At 34.8% G+C, this 16,572-nt stretch overlaps 1 pseudogene; it reads left to right on the top strand.

The window, feature by feature from the left end:
• Positions 1–2,769: 2,769 nt before the first annotated feature.
• LOC149225163 (endoglucanase 1 pseudogene) lies at positions 2,770–3,180 on the top strand (annotated as a pseudogene).
• Positions 3,181–16,572: the final 13,392 nt, after the last annotated feature.

Genomic DNA, 16,572 nt, shown 5'->3' with positions numbered 1-16,572 from the left:
AGGCTCTGCATGTACAAATGTAGTACATTGTTTTCTTCTGCCCAAGCTGCTTTTATGGTTGTGATTATCACAATGAAGATTTTTCTAGATCACTCCCTAAATCAAAGGCAGTTACAGATGAATTCAACTCTGAACTCTGCAAGAGATTGCCTCTTAATTGAACCGTAATAGCCATGGAAATTTATTTATAAGAAGTGCAAATTTCCTGCCTCCACTATCTAACAGATCTACTAATTTCTGAATCATTCAAAACTTGAACAGGGCCAATATATTGAAATAACACCATGAGAGCCTCAGAACTTGTGCCTCCATTTATAAGCTATCTTAACTAAGCCATTTCTTTTGGTAATCCAAATAACAAAAAAACCATTCCATTTCTTGCCTTTAAAACAAATATTTTCATCCAACAACTTCTAGTGGCACGCAGAGGCAGATTCATTGACTTTTACCATTCAGAGGCAGATTTATGATTTTTTTGTGCAGAAATGAAGATAAAGCATACGAACATCATCCACTTCTACCTGCCTTCTTAGTATTAGGCCTTTACCAACAGATGTGTGATTAAGTTGTTTCTCATCTTTTATCAGCTACCACCTTAAAACTGTTAGCAGTTTGACGAAGTGTATTCAAAACATTAGAATGAAGATGTTTGGACAATACAAATTGTGTCTATTTCCATAGAGATCAAACTCTATGAAATTGACACAAGCAGTCACAAAAAAGAGGTGAATGAAGTTTTCCAGTCATTGTTTATAACACAAACCTAACATAAGATAGTTCCAGATTTTGAGATCCAAAGATACACAAATTCAACATCAAACTAAGCCTCACCAAACAAATATTTAAAATGCAATCTAGCATACCATTACATTTCCTTGAAGAGCTATTTAATCCTAATCCACATCCGAAACCATTAACAATTCACAACCAGTGCAACATAAATGTCTGCCAAATCATGGAAATACATGTAAACAAAGAAAAATACTATGCTAGGCATACTAAGAAACCTGGAGTGCTTTGATTTTTGTTCACCTTAAAACTGTTAACAGTTTGATGAAGTGTATTCAAAACATTAGAATGAATATGTTTGGACATTAAAAATTGTGTCTATTTCCATACAGATCAAACTCTATGAAATTGACACAAGCAGTCACAAATGCTTTGCTAAATAGAATGCAATCTTCACAAATTAAAAACCAATGTAGCTATAGACCCCAAAATTGGCTCCCCTGAAATAGAGATTTCCACTAAAGATCATTATGAAGGGCTACAGGCCCAGAAAAAAACCATCTACAGCACTAATATGATTTCACTTATTGACAATCCAAGCCTAATTTAACAATCTTAAGCACTGACCGTTCATCTGTTAGGTTTAGTATGAAACCGCGTGGCCGAGAGCTGAAAATGGACAGAGATATATTTTCGATAGGTTCTCTTCATTTAAACGTATAAAATTTTTGAATTCTTAGTTTAGGCCCAACTTTCCCCATCTCTAAACATTCAATGGCTGGAGTCTTGTTTCCATATATAAAAATTTCCTCTAACTCCATATATAAAAATTTCCTCTGACCGTTGCTAGTGGTATGAGTGGCATCTGTTTCTTTTCATATGTATTTTTGCGCGCTGCCAGGGTCAATGTGGTGTTCTGCTTGCGAGGAAACAATATCGAGGCTTCGATGTGTTCCGTGGCAAAGGCATCTTGCCGCTGCTATTGAGCAGACTCTCTGGTCTTTGAAAATTCTGAAATATATGTAGTGTAGGTTTTTAAGCCTGTTCGTGGACTGATTCTTGGTTGTGCAACTCTTACAGTCTTTATCTAAATGACATCTTTATGTCGATGACAAATCCCTAAAATATTTTTGAAATATTAATGTACCTCTAGAACGCCATTTGTACTCTCTCCTTTTCTTAATGCCATTTGACTGTAGGAGATCAAGTATGTCAGACTCTGGAGCAATGCATGTGATTTCTCTTAGCAAGGATAACTGGCAGGCATGGAAATTGGGGTGTAAGTAGTTGATCCCAGCAGATTAGATAAAGAAGTTGTAAGTTTCTACATACATAAAGAGTTAGCATTGGTATAAGTATTGAAAGCAATCTTTTTCTGTTGGCACCAAAATGCTACATGCACGTGGAATGTCTTCGGCCACACCCACCCTGTCATGATTTATTACCTCACCTGTTACGAGAGGGGTGAAGGGATTCACATTTTACACTAACCTCAATTTTCCATTAGTTTAGCACATAGCTCATTCCTATTCAAATTCATGTCCCTCCCTCGGATGAAATTTCCTGAACTGACTCTAAATATTCACAGTCATTACAGGTTAGTGCTCAGTACCGTGTCTGCCCAGCCAAGAAAGATGAATAAGTTCAATATATTATTATTTTTTCTATCTGTAGAAATGATCAAAATAGAAGCAACGAGTAGATTCAGAGAGGTGCTAGACTCTTCTTTCCTGGCAATGGAAATTTTGACTACAAAGATGCCCTCTCAAAGAGAATTATGTTCTTCGAGGGGCAGCAGTCGGGTGTTCTTCGACCAAATCAGAGATTGACATGGAGGAAAGATTCAACCCTTACAGACAGATTCGACCAGAATGTATGGATATTTTTTAAAAACATACGAATAACTATTTTAACCTTTCATCTCAACCCTTCAACTGTTTTAGTTTTTCTTCAATGGGTACTAAATAAATCGAATGAATGCAGGTTGATTTGGTTGGATGATATTACCATGCAAGCGATAACGTAAAATTTGGGTTTCCAATGGCTTCTACTACTACCATGTTAGCCTGGAGCGTGTTGGAGTTCGGCAATTTAATGGGCCAGAAGATTGAAAATGCCAAAGTTGCGATTCATTGGGCTACAAACTATTTCCTCAAAGCTACCATCCAACTGAACAAAATCTTCATGCAGGTATGACCGAATGAAAGCTATAACATGCCCCACTCAATCTAAGCATTCAAAAGAATATAACAGACAAGAAATGCATGAGTAAATGCTTATTGATTTGTGATTGCCAAGGTGGGTGTTCCCAACATTGATCACGATTACTGGGAGCAACCAGAAGACATGGACACATCTCGTACTGTTTACAGCATCAACACCCAAAATCTGGGCTCCAATGTTGCTGGAGAAACTGTAGCAGCAATGGCTATCATGTCCATCATTTTCTGAACATCCGACTTCTCTTATTCTCAAAGTCTTTTCAAACTGCAACTCAGGTAAATTAAAATATGGGTGACTAATTCATGAACCGTTTCAGTTTTGGATCAATGATCAAACTTTGTTCAATCGTCTAACACCACAAATCCATGGTGAACAAATGGACACGTCGACGGCTGGGGCAATCCATTTCAAAGGGAAATGCCTTACGGCATAATGAGTTTAATAGTTAAATCACACAGTTTAATCATGATTAGCTTAGTTTTTAATAAATTTATTTGACACGACTATTTTTGTCGTATGTAATAAGAGTCATGCTGAAAATGATGGACATGATCTATTCCGCCCAGATCAATGGCTCTAGATGGTTTCAGAACCGCTTTGCCCCTCCTATAATTAATCAAATAGGGGGGGTCCGAAAAGTGAATTCCATCAATCCCACTTTAGTAATGTGTCACACCTGCATCGACTTCGGACCCCCTTCCTCCTAAACTTCTTAAAGCTCACCCCCCCTCTAAAATCCACCTTCCTCCTTCCCACCTAATAAAAAAATATAAACCCCACTCCCTCCACTCCAACTCTGCTTCCACCAAGTGTCACACCCCTTCTGACTCTGCTCTTGCTGCTGTCACATCCCCCTCACTTATCATTAACGTTAATTCTTCGTTCCAAATTATGATCGTTGCCAAATTAATGACTACGCTCCATGAAACAGACAACTTTCAATAGTAAATGATCTCGCTCATAAAACAAAGCAAAACCCCATTCAGTTTTCCTTCCCTCTACTGTTCCAAGACACTGAATGACAGAACCTACTACTACAACCAGTTATCAAGCCACATAGTTTTTCATCCGACCAACTCCCAGGTAATTACTGTTTTCCATTTCATTTCTTTGAAACATGTCTTCAAAGGGAAAATTGAAAGCCATAGTGGAAAACCCTATGCCTCCTCCTATAACTGAGCTAGACAACCAACCCTTAGTGGATCAACAACACAAGATCTCTAAAACCAATTGTGAGTTCGATCTCTACGAACTCCATAATTGGTTAAAACAAAAATATGTTGATCTCAGTGACGAATTGAGTTTGTGGGACTCCTTCCTACCTCAATTCGTCTTTCCTCAAACCCATCATTTTCCAAAATTTGTTTCATGGTGCCATTTCAGGTACATACCCAGTCAAAGAGAAATTGTAGCCCAGAACAATGACATCCTATTCACAATTACCCCTGACTCCATATGTCAAATGCTTCAGATCCAGAATTCAACCTCTCTAAAACCCTTTTTAGTAGATTCCCTCATGGAACTCTACAAAAAACTAACTTTTCCCCATAGAGCCAAAATTTTCGAGACATTTCTACCTGAGAATGTCTAATTGCCAAAAAAAACCCTCCCTATCCATCCTCAATGTTTCCTGAAATGAAAAAACAAGTCATTTCTATAGTTTCTTGTTTATTGGGCTATCAAACTGATCAATGGGTTGATGAATCCATTATAGGGTTTTTATCAGTGTTCTTAATACGAGAAAAGCCTTTAGCAATTTTTCGTTACAGTGAATTCTTAGCAAAGGTCATCCATGAACAATTCCTCAAGTTTTCTACAAAAGGAGTCTTCAAGCATGCTTTAGTTTTAGTTTACTTGTTTTTATTCCATCAAGTAGATAGATTTCAATTTCCACTACATAAACTGGATGAATAGGGAAATACATAGTCTGTGATTGATTGTACTTCCTTGGTAAGGGAGCATACCAATGAATTCACATTCAGTGATAATGTGGACCAGTTTTTGTACAGATTTTCTTGCCTACTTAATAGTGATGTTGAACCTATAATTGGTCCTAAGATTAAGAGAATTCTACATCTTAGAGAACAAACAAAGATAGGTGACTAGTACCTGTATCAAAATTACACTAATATTAGAGTGTATGGATGCGAATTTCCTCCATATAGATTGCCTAAAATTGTTGCTATAAGAATTTTTACATTAGAGTCTATTATGCAAATGATAAATATGGATGAGTTGCACTTTGTGACAGCCACAAAGAAATCTCAGTTTGAAATCAGAACACAGGTTGGGCCTTTCATTTGTAATGCCAGGAAAATAGAAAAAGAAGCAGATCTTCTCCTCAAACAAATGAAATTTAAAATCAATTTCACTTGGTCATATGATCCTTCAGGAATAATCTCAAATTTAAGAGTAGAGAAGAAAACTACTCCTTACACTCATACTCCCAGACCTGAAATTGAGAAATATATGAATCAATATCAATGGAAAGAAAACACTATGTAGGAGGCAGAAGAACATGTACTTTCTACCACGACATCACAAACTCTAGTTCCATAGGAAAAGCAGGATAAAATACCAAGGGAGGATGTTTCCCCTTCAGTTTCATAAATTCAGGGGAAAGAATTCCAAATATACAAAAAATAGGTTGAAAACCAATCCAACAGAAGAGTCTTTGCAGGAAGAAAATGTACAATCTACAATAGTCTTGACAGGTCCTTATACTTCTACTTTCCCTCGAAATGAAGACATTTTCATAGGGTCACCATCATCTTCAGCTTCTCAAGAACCACTGGAAACATCTCAATGAGGAGAATTGGTCCATGATCAAGCTGAACCAAATATATTTTCAAGGTATAAGGAAATAAAAAAGAAGAATGAAATTCTGAAAGAAACAACCTATTCTTAGTTCTAGAAGCAAACAACTTCATCACATCACAAACTTCTCTCTACTTTTGATACTGAGAAAGGAAAAATGTAGATAGCTTTCCTTGAAGTTGAAGTTCCTTTTCCTAAAACTGCAGAGGACTACAAAAAGTCTATCTTTTCTTTTAACATTGATCAAATCCATCCTATTGATCAGATGGATTTTCATAAACAAACAGGTGAAATGTTGTATTCTATCGTGAAAAACTAAACAATGGCAACATACAGGATTTAGGTTTCAGTCAACGATGTTCAATGTCAATTAAAATTGGAAAAAATATCTTCTTTAGATAAAGACACTAAGATAAAGTCTTTAGAGGATTTAGTGATTAAACTGGGATATGATCCTAGTAATGTAAAATCTCTTGAGGAGATCATTAAGAGAAAAAAACGCTGACATTTCATCCCTAAAGAAGCATCTCAAACTTCCATCTACTGAAGATCCACAAACAAAGGAAGTTGGTCAACTAGAAAAGGAAAAAGAAGATATGTTCAAAATTATCATTGAACAAAATGGACAGATTAAAGAAATGGAGACTGAAATAGAAAAACTTCTAAAGGAGAAAGAACAGTCAACTAAATTAGTAGTCATTCCTCTCACAGAAGTTCCAATTACAAGTACATCAACAGTATGGGCTTCTACTTCAACAACGACTACAACAGAGACATAGTCTACAGACACATTAGGAAAATTAATCAAAGCTATGGAATACTTGTCTATCAGAGGGTAGGAGATTGAAAAGTTGAAAGCTAACCTTAATAATCTCCAAGATAAAAAAACAAAAAATTGATAATGTGTATTTGTCAAAGCTTAAAAAAACTCACAGATTAACTCATAGAAATGAACTTTTAGAGAATGAATCTTCCATGGCATAGACAATTTCACAAGTAAAGAAAAACATCTGGGTAGAGATTAATGAAGCTATGACTGAAATTTGGCCTTCCATTGAAATTGTTTTTGAACAGGAGGAATTGGTGCAGAAATCAAAAGAGGTTATAGAATATATAAAGGAAAGTTTTGGTCAGAAACTAGGTGAAGCGATTGCATTAATAATAATTTTGAATTCAAAGAAAAAAGAAGAACTGGAAGAATATGAGATTGCAGACAGAACTAAGACAATTCTTGAGGTAAGAAAAGTTCTTACAAAAAGGAATTTAATTCTACAGTTAGAGAATAAATGTCATAACTTGGAGGCTAGCATTAAAAAATTCCATAGAATGTTCAATATACTACATTAAAAGGGGATTCCAATTTTAAAGGGAGTGGGAGATAAATTAGTTCAACTAGAGGATTATCAACAAAAGGTGTATTCCATAGCAAGAGATAAATCCAAAATTTTCACCATAAAGGGAACCATTATAGGGAAAGCTTTCATGGAAGGTTTGAAGTTCGACTTTCTTATCGAACGTGAAATAAACCATCTATTTGTAATTAATCCCACTTTTCAGAAATATACCAAGGTGGATGAAACCTATAGAGAGTTAATCAAATTCTCCATCCCAGATGAATACTGATGGGATAAATCATGTCAACTCCTAGAGTTAACAGGTATTCATCTTCAACAACAAAGAAACATCCTCGAAGTCAGTGCCATAGAGCTTCAACAGTTTTAATTTTCCTATATTGTTGTACTATTTTTGTAAACAAGTTTTTATGATATTTTGTAGAAACATCTTGATATTTTAAATCAAGATATTTTGATGAATTGTATAAATACTTCATATATCAAAGTAAAAAGGGTTGGAACCCAAGTGAAGAAAGAAAATCTTTGATGTAAAGCTGTACATGTAATGAAGTGATCATTTCCATTAGTACAGAAATTTGTTCAAGGATTACTGTGGTAGGCAATTAGTGAAGTTTCCTCTCTTGTAAAATTTTTATTTTTCCATTTTTGCATACGTTCTTTTTGTCTCTATTGTTTAAATAATATTAAGGGATGAATTTGTTTAAATACACTCTGCTCTGTCTTATAAACCATATTTATATTTTCACTATGATATTAAGTATAGAATTCATCCTGGCATGCTCTATATTTAAATGAACCTAAATATTTTCATCCCATTCACCCCACAAATGCTCTAACGATCCAAAAGCCCGCCTATCTTTCCCTATTACATCTATTCTGACATTCTTGTATTTGATCACCCTAAAACTTATGACTCCATTGTTGAAAGGACATTCCTTGCAGTTTCAACCAAATCTTTGAAAAAACCAAACTCAATAACTCAATAAATAGCTTAATAACTTAAAACAACAAATCTAAATCATATAGAGAGATCCGTCTCTTAAGGTGGAAGGGCTAGATCCCAGTGTCCACAGTGGTTTTGTGGTTACCTCTAGGTTTCTCTCATAGTGTTGGGAGATTACAGAGTGATAACATTCTAGTGACCATACTAGGGACTTTGGAAAAATATGATATAAACTGAATTGTTTCCCTAGTAAAAATTTATTTCAAATCTTAAAGCTATTTCAAGTGTGTGACTATGAAACAGATGTTATTAAAGTTGTTTTCCACCTAAAATTTGTACATATTTCTATTTTTAAATAATCTATTGTAGATCTGGCTCCTAAAAAGATATACACTAGAGCTAATCCATATTCTAAACCACCATAAATTGTAGATAATCCTGAAAAACGTATTAGAAAGAAAAATTTTACTGAGAGCCAAGCAAGTAATAATACTCTACCCAAAGTTAATTCTCTCCCTGAAAGTTTGGTAAATGTAGAGGATATTGAATTTTATTTACCTTTTGAGCATAACCATTTTCATACCAAGTCAGACAACTTTGTACCTGAGACAATTTTTTATGAAAGTATTTTGAAACCTTATATCTCAAAGCATTAACCATTGAATCTACACTGTGATGAAGATGTTATAAAACAATTTAATAAGCTTGAAGTTTTGGTGACCAAATTAAATCAATCTACACAGAATTTTTTTATTCATCAATCCTCTAAATCTTCATCTTCTTCTTCTTCTGCCTCATCACCAACCCCACTGGTGATTCCCCCTATTACTACTACCCCTCTAGTATTTCCCTCCATTACCGCTATACCCATTTCATCTACTATCCCTACCACCACTACAACAACACAACAAAGTATAATCCCACCCCCTTTAATACCTCCCATATCCACATCTATTATAGTTTCATCTTCTTCCCATTTCTATTTACCTATCATGGTAGCTCGTTATGCCCCCTGGGTCTTACCTAGGCAACTTAATTCCATACCACACAATTATCAAAGTCGAATACCTCAATTTGATGGCACAGGGCCAATAAATTCTCAACAACATATAGGCAGAATGATTGGTTATTTAGATTTGCAAGAAATTGATGAACATGATGTGAAGATGAGACTATTTGCCCAAAGTCGAATAGGATAAGTTAAGAAATGGATTAAGACATTGCAAGCTGCCTCTATCCCAGATCTCACAGAATTTCACCAAACTTTCCTCACAAGATGGGAAGTAAAGAAGAATCATCTCCAAATCTTAGCTGAATATGAGAGTATAAAGAGAGTCCCTAGTGAAACAATCCAAGACTATTGCGCTAGATTTAATAAAATTTACAATTCTATCCTAGCTACAATACAACCCCCACCAGGACTAAATCTGATCAAATTTCCAGATGGTTTTGATCTAGACATGCCTTACCAACTGAGGGAGATAAATCTTGCTACCCTTAAGGAAATGCATAGGAATGCAGTCAATGTGGAAGAAAATTTGTTGGCAAAGAGAGATAGGCTGAAAGATGAGAGGAGAGTCACTATTAAATAACAACCTCCTCCTTCTTCATTAGATGCTAAGTTGAATACCTTAGTTGAAACCATGGAGAGAATGATGAAAAGGATAAGTTTAACTGATAGGTCTCCTCCTAGGGAAAATAAATATGGCCCTCCAATTAGGAATCCTAGTTTTAGGAGAAATCCACCCCAAAATAAACAAAGAGAACAAAGAGACCCAATTTATCAGCAACAAATTATACCTTCATTCCAAGGGAGTTATGTAGATGAAGAAGTTGAGTTACCAGAGGATCCTGAAGAAAATAAAATAAACTTATATGGGGAAACTGAAATTGACCACATTTTCTTAACTAAGGAGGAGCAAGACCTATTCTTGGTATCACAAGTAGAATTCATCCCTTCAGATTTAGTTGAGTATAAACAAGGATAGCAAAATGTTGTCATGGAGGTCCAGAAGAATTACAATTTGAGGAGTAAGAAGGCTGCTAGAACTCCTCCTAAGAAGATTCAAAGTGACACCCCTTCTACTAGTTAGCCAAAGGATTATTATCAAAAGGAGACTTCTAAAGCACATGATGTAAATATAAAAGAAATATATAAACCTAAAAAATATTTCAGTATTAAAAATGAATTGTTCAAGGTAAAAATTTCTATTCCTTTGACATAATTGATTAAGAAGAATTCATATTGATCTCAAGTCATGAGGGCTCTGAAGATAGGGGAAGGGACAAACACAATCGACTTAACAGATGACCAACATGAGTTATTGTTTGGACCTGAATTTGAAGGGAAGTCTTAGGATGGTAATGTGCCACCTTTCTATACCAATTTGAACATTCATGACAATATTCTACACAATTCTATGCTTGATTCTGGTGCTTCGCACAATCTTATTCCTAGAGCCATCATGGAAAAGCTAGGATTAGACATAACAAGACCCTACAAAGATTTATATTCTTTTGATTCAAGAAAAGTAAGATGCTTAGGTCTCATCAAATATTTATGTGTTACTCTGGCCCAAATACTAGCAAAGAGTGTGGTAATGGATATTGTAGTAGCAGACATACCTCCCAAGTATGGAATGTTGCTATCAAGATCATGGGGAGAAAATTTACATGTACTTTGCAGATGGACATGACCTATGCTACCATTCCAGTTTTTGGTCATTAGAGAAGGTTATACCAGGAGAAATTAATGAAATATATGGTTAGAAACCAAGACAAATCAAATAATTACCCCTTGTATTCTGTGCATTCATATATGGACTCCTTTATTTTGTATAATGATGAATGTGTAGAGGAGGAAGTGTCACATTTGGAAGTTGAATTCAGAAAGACAGAGGAGATAAAATTAGATGTTGGGAAACAAGATGAAGAGGGTGAAGCCCTTTGGAACATAGATTTTGATGGGGCTATAAGCAAGGAAGGAGTAGGAGCAGGTGTTTGGATCTCAAACTCACAAACAGGTATAGCAAAGGGACATTCTTACAAGCTTAACTTCAAATGTACAAATAACATAGCTGAATATGAAGCACTGATATTAGGACTACAACGTTTGAAGGGGTTGGGAGCTAAAAGGATTTATGTACATGGGGATTCTGAACTCAACATTAACCAAATTAAAGGTGAGTACAGCCAAACACCCTAGACTAAGGCCTACAAAAATACAGTCTTAGATTTTTTGTAATGTTTTCCTGAATATCAATTGTCTCTTATTCCTAGAGGGGATAATATCTTAGCTGATGCTTTGGCTAATTCAGTTGTACTTGCAAGATGTCATTCATCCCAACAGAAAATATGAGGTTAAAGTGAAACATAGGCTAGCTGTCCCAGATAATGTGAGATATTGGCAGGTTTTTGGTAGTGATAAGTAGGTATAATTTTTTTTACAGTTAAAAGAAGAGTTTGAAAGTGTACATATTGATGCAGATAATGATGTAGATGAGAATATAAATGAAATAGTGTTGAATGAGACCAATTAAAATCCAGAGGAAATTGAGGTTCTACAATTGAAAGACAATGTGTTACCAAGAGGATTGGTGTCATTAGAAGAGCTGTTTGATTTTAACGATATAGCCAAGAAGCCAAAAATAGAATCTGTAGTAGCTGAGATTGAGGATTGTAATTAGATACTGAGGAAAGTACTAAAATTGTAAAGTTGTCCAAATCCTTGCCTCCCAAAGAAAATCATAAGTACATTGATCTATTAAAAGATTTTTTGATGTGTTTGCTTGGAGCTATGAAGATCTAAAAGCATATGATACTAGTATTGTACAACATACCATTCCCATAAGAGAAGATGAAAAACCCTTCAAGCATAAACTAAGGAGGGTAAATCCAGTTTTTTCACCTTTGATAGAAAAGGAAGTTAAAAAACTCTTTCATGCAAAAATCATTGTACCCTTAAGATTTTCAAAATGGGTGTCTAATCTTGTACCAAGAAGAAAAAAGATAGGAGAAATAAGGCTTTGTGTCGATTTCAAGAATATTAACAAAGTTGCTCTCAAGGACAACTACCCTATACCTAAAATGGATCATATCTTACATAAAGTAGTTGGTTCTACCAGAATTTCTTTGCTGGATGGTTTCTCAGGAGATAACCAAATTCTGGTACATCCTAATGATCAAGATAAAACAACTTTCACTACACCTTGGGGGATTTTTATGTATGTAAAAATTCCCTTTGGCCTTATGAATGTAGGGGCCACTTTCCAAAGAACAATGGATATTGCATTCGTTGATAAGAAGGATAGGTTCATTGTAGACGTTACTGTATTTTTCAAAACAAATGAAGATCACCTATTACTCTTAAGGAAAAATTTTGAAAAATGCAAGAAATATGGTATTTCCTTGAACCCCAAAAGATCTCTTTTTGGTTTAGAAAAAGGAAATCCACTTGATCAAATTATTTCAAAATAAGGTATTAGAATAGACTCCAACAGAGTTGAATCCATAATGAATATTGATCCTCCCAAGAAAAAAAAAAGAAATTCAGTGTTTCATTGGTAGGATGAATTTCTTGAGAAGATTTATTCCAAACCTAACCGAGATCCTGAGAGCAATCACAAACATGCTGGAGAAAGATACTGAGATAAAATGGAATAGTGAGGCTAAAAAATATTTTAGTGAAGTAAAAGTAGCTTTGAAAACTTCCCCTATTTTAATTAGCCTTGATTTTACTAAAGATTTCATGATTTTCTCTTTTGCATCTAAACATACCATTGCAGTAGTTATGTTGCAGAAAAATAGTGAGGGACATGAACAACAGATAGCTTTCTTCAGTAGAGATTTAAGAGATGCCTCCTTAAAGTACAATATCATGGAAAAACAAGCCTTTTCTTTAGTAAAGGCATTGAAATACTTTAGAGTATACATTCTACATTCCCATATAATTGCATTTGTTCCAAGTGTTGTAGTGAAAAATATACTCACTCAGACTGATCCAGATGGGAAGAGAGGCAAATGGATTGCAGTAATTTTAGAATATGACATTGAGATAAGAAATACTAAGCTCATCAAAGGTAATGGATTGGATAAGCTAATGGCTGAGTCAAATTTCCATGCACTAGACATACATTTTATAGCTGAACTTAATGATCAGGAAGAGTTGGCGACTCCACATGTATTAGAATAATTTGCTACCTCTCCTTGGTATGTAGATATTATCTTTGTTTTACAAAATTTACAAGATCTTCCTAGTTTAACAAAGACAAAAGATAGATTTCTCAAGTTAAAGGCTACGAAATACTGCATTTTAGATCAGACTGTGTACTAGAAAGATGTTGGGAGTATCTTGCTAATTTTTTTATTGATGGATGAAGCAAATAAGGTCATAGAAGAATTTCAACAAGGGGACTATGGAGGACATTTATACTAGAAAGCCACAACCAAAAAAATCTTGAGGGCTAGTTTTTACTTGCCTACCTTGTTTGCAGATGTTCATAAGAGAGTTTCAACATGCCATCAGTGCCAAATCTTTGAAGGCAAGTAAAAACTTTTGTCCTTACCTTTAAAGCCCATTTCAGTTGTGATTCCTTTTCAACAATGGGTTTTATATTTTATTGGAGAAATCCATCCAAGCTCTTTAGATCAACATAAATGGATTTTGATAGTCACTGACTACTTCACCAAGTGGATTGAGGCCATTCCAACCATACAGGCTACAAACATTGCAATCATTTAGCTTTTAGAAGGTAATATTCTTTCCAGATTTGGATGTCCACATAAAATCATTACTGATAATGCTACTGCTTTCAAATCAAAGAGAATGATTGATATTTGCAAGAAGTATCACATAAAATTAGGACACTTTACTGCTTATTATCCACAAGGGAATGGGTTATTTGAGTCTTCTAATAAGAGTTTAGTCAACATTATAAAGAAACTATTGCATGAAAATAAAAAATCCTAACACAAGAAGTTGGTTAATGTTATGTGAGATGACAAAATTAACACTGAGAAATCTATTGGAATGTCTCCTTTCTAATTAGTATATGGAGTGGAAGTAGTTTTCCCTACTTCCCTGGGAATCTCTGTGCAAATTTTTTTCAGTAATCACAAGTGGAGCCAAATGATGTACAGAGAAGGATAAAACAAATGATACAATTGAAACAAACTAGGGAGGAGGTCTACAAAAAAACTTAGATAATTCAGGAAAAAATCAAGCAGATCCGTGACAGAAGGACCAAAGTAGATGACTTCCAACTATAATATCTTGTGTTGAAACTTGAGATGGTACTCAAGAAATGAAGCGAAAGGTAAGCATGGAAAGTTTGATAGTATATAGAAAGGACCCTATAAAATTGAATATTTCAGAGATAACAATGCATTTTTGTTGAAATACTTGATTAGATAAGGACTGCCAAGAAGATATGTCAATGGGAAACTACTCAAGCACTATTTTCCTCAAGAATAGATAAGTTTTTCATTCAAGTAATTGTAAATATCATTTTATTGCAAGAGAGGGTGGTTGACATGAGGAATTGAAGCTCAAAGAGAAGGACCTAAGCTTCTGGTGAGTTGCTGCCAATATTCACAATAATAGCAATTAATAAATCTAGTTATAGAACAAGAACATGATACCCAATGGACAAAGGCTACTAATATACAACATTATTGACACCTCACAAGGAGGATGCCATCCCCATTGGATCCAATGATAGGGTCCTACAATTTATATGATAAATTGATGATTATATGTTGATTTTCATGTCATAAGCTATTGTAAATAATGTTTCATTCTGCAAATTATTTTTGAAAAGAAATTTTTTTTTTGAAAGAAAAGCAAAAATAAGAGAGAAAAAAGAAAAAGAAAAGAAAAGAAAAAACAAAATGAAAGGGTATATAATATATATATATATATATATCTATATATCTATATATATATATATATATATATATATATATATATATATATATATATATATATATATATATATATATATATATATATAGATATATATTAAAAAAATAAAGAAAAAATGATGAAAAACCTTTAGAAAAAGTGAAATATGCGATGCTAGCTCAAATGTCGCATTAGTTGTTAAATAAATGAGTTTAATTAGTTAAATCACACAGTTTAATCATGATTAGCTTAGTTGTTAATAAAGTTATTTGACATGACTGTTTTTGTCATATGTAATAAAAGTCATGCTGAAATGATGGGCGTGATCTATCCCACCCAGATATGGCTCCCAATGCTTTTAGACCCCCTTTGCCACTTCGAATTTAATCAAATGGGGGGGGGGGGGGGGGGGGGGGGATCTGAAAAGTGGATTCTATCAATCTCGCTTTAGCAACATGTCACTCCTGCATCGACTTTGGACCCCCCTCCGCCTAAACCGCTTACAACTCACCCCCATCTGAAATCCACCTTCCTCCTTCCTGCCTAATAAAAAACTATAAACCTCGCCCCCTGCACTCCAACTCCGCTTCCACCAAGTGTCACACCCCTTCTGACTCTGGTCCAGTTGCTATCACGTTCCCCTCACTTACCATTAACAGTTAAGTATCTTTCTGAATTATGATTGTTTCCAAATTAATGACTTCACTCCATGAAATAGACAACTTTAAACGGTAAATGATCTCACTCATAAAAAAAACAAGGCCCCATTTAATTTCCCTTCCCTCTACTGTTCCAAGACACTGAACGACAGAACCTGCTATTGCAACCAGTTATCAAGCCACACAATTTTTCATCTGACCAACTCCCGAGTAATTACTGTTTTCCATTTCATTTCTTTGCAACATGTCTTCAAAGGGTAAATTGAAAGCCACAGTGGAAAACCCTATGCTTCCCCCTGTAATTGACCTAGATCGCCAGCCCTTAGTGGATCAATAGTACAAGATATCTGAAACCAATTGTGAGTTCAATCTCTATGAACTCCATAATTGGTTAAAACAAAAATATGTTGATCTCAGTGATGAATTGAGTTTGTGGGACTCCTTCCTACCTCAATTCATCTTTCCTCAAACCCATCATTTTCCAAAATTTTTTTCATGGTGCCATTTTAGGTACATACCCAGTCAAAGAGAAATTGTAGCCCAGAAAAATGACATCCTTTTCACAATTACCCCTGACTCCATATGTCAAATATTTCAGATCCATAATTCAGCCTCTCTGAAACCCTTTTCAGTTGATTTCTCATGGAATTCTACAAAAACCTGACTCTTCCCCATAAAGCCAAAATTTGCGAGACATTTCTACCTGAGAATGTCCAATTTCCGAAAAAAAAACCCTCCCTGTCCATCCTCAATGTTTCCTGAAATAAAAAAACAAGTCATCTCTATAGTTTCTTGTTTATTAGGCTATCATACCAATCAATGGGTTAATGAAGCCATTATAGGGTTTTTATTAGTGTTCTCAACAGGAGAAAGCCTTCAGTCATTTTTCATTATAGTGAATTCTTAACAAAGGTCATCCATGAACAATTCCTCAAGTTTTCTACA

Source organism: Pinus tabuliformis, chromosome J, assembly GCF_031772625.1.
Source record: "Pinus tabuliformis cultivar Carrire ecotype Pingquan chromosome J, CPIR1, whole genome shotgun sequence".
In the NCBI taxonomy this organism is placed as follows: domain Eukaryota; kingdom Viridiplantae; phylum Streptophyta; class Pinopsida; order Pinales; family Pinaceae; genus Pinus; species Pinus tabuliformis.
This window is presented reverse-complemented; position numbering and strand designations above follow the sequence as displayed.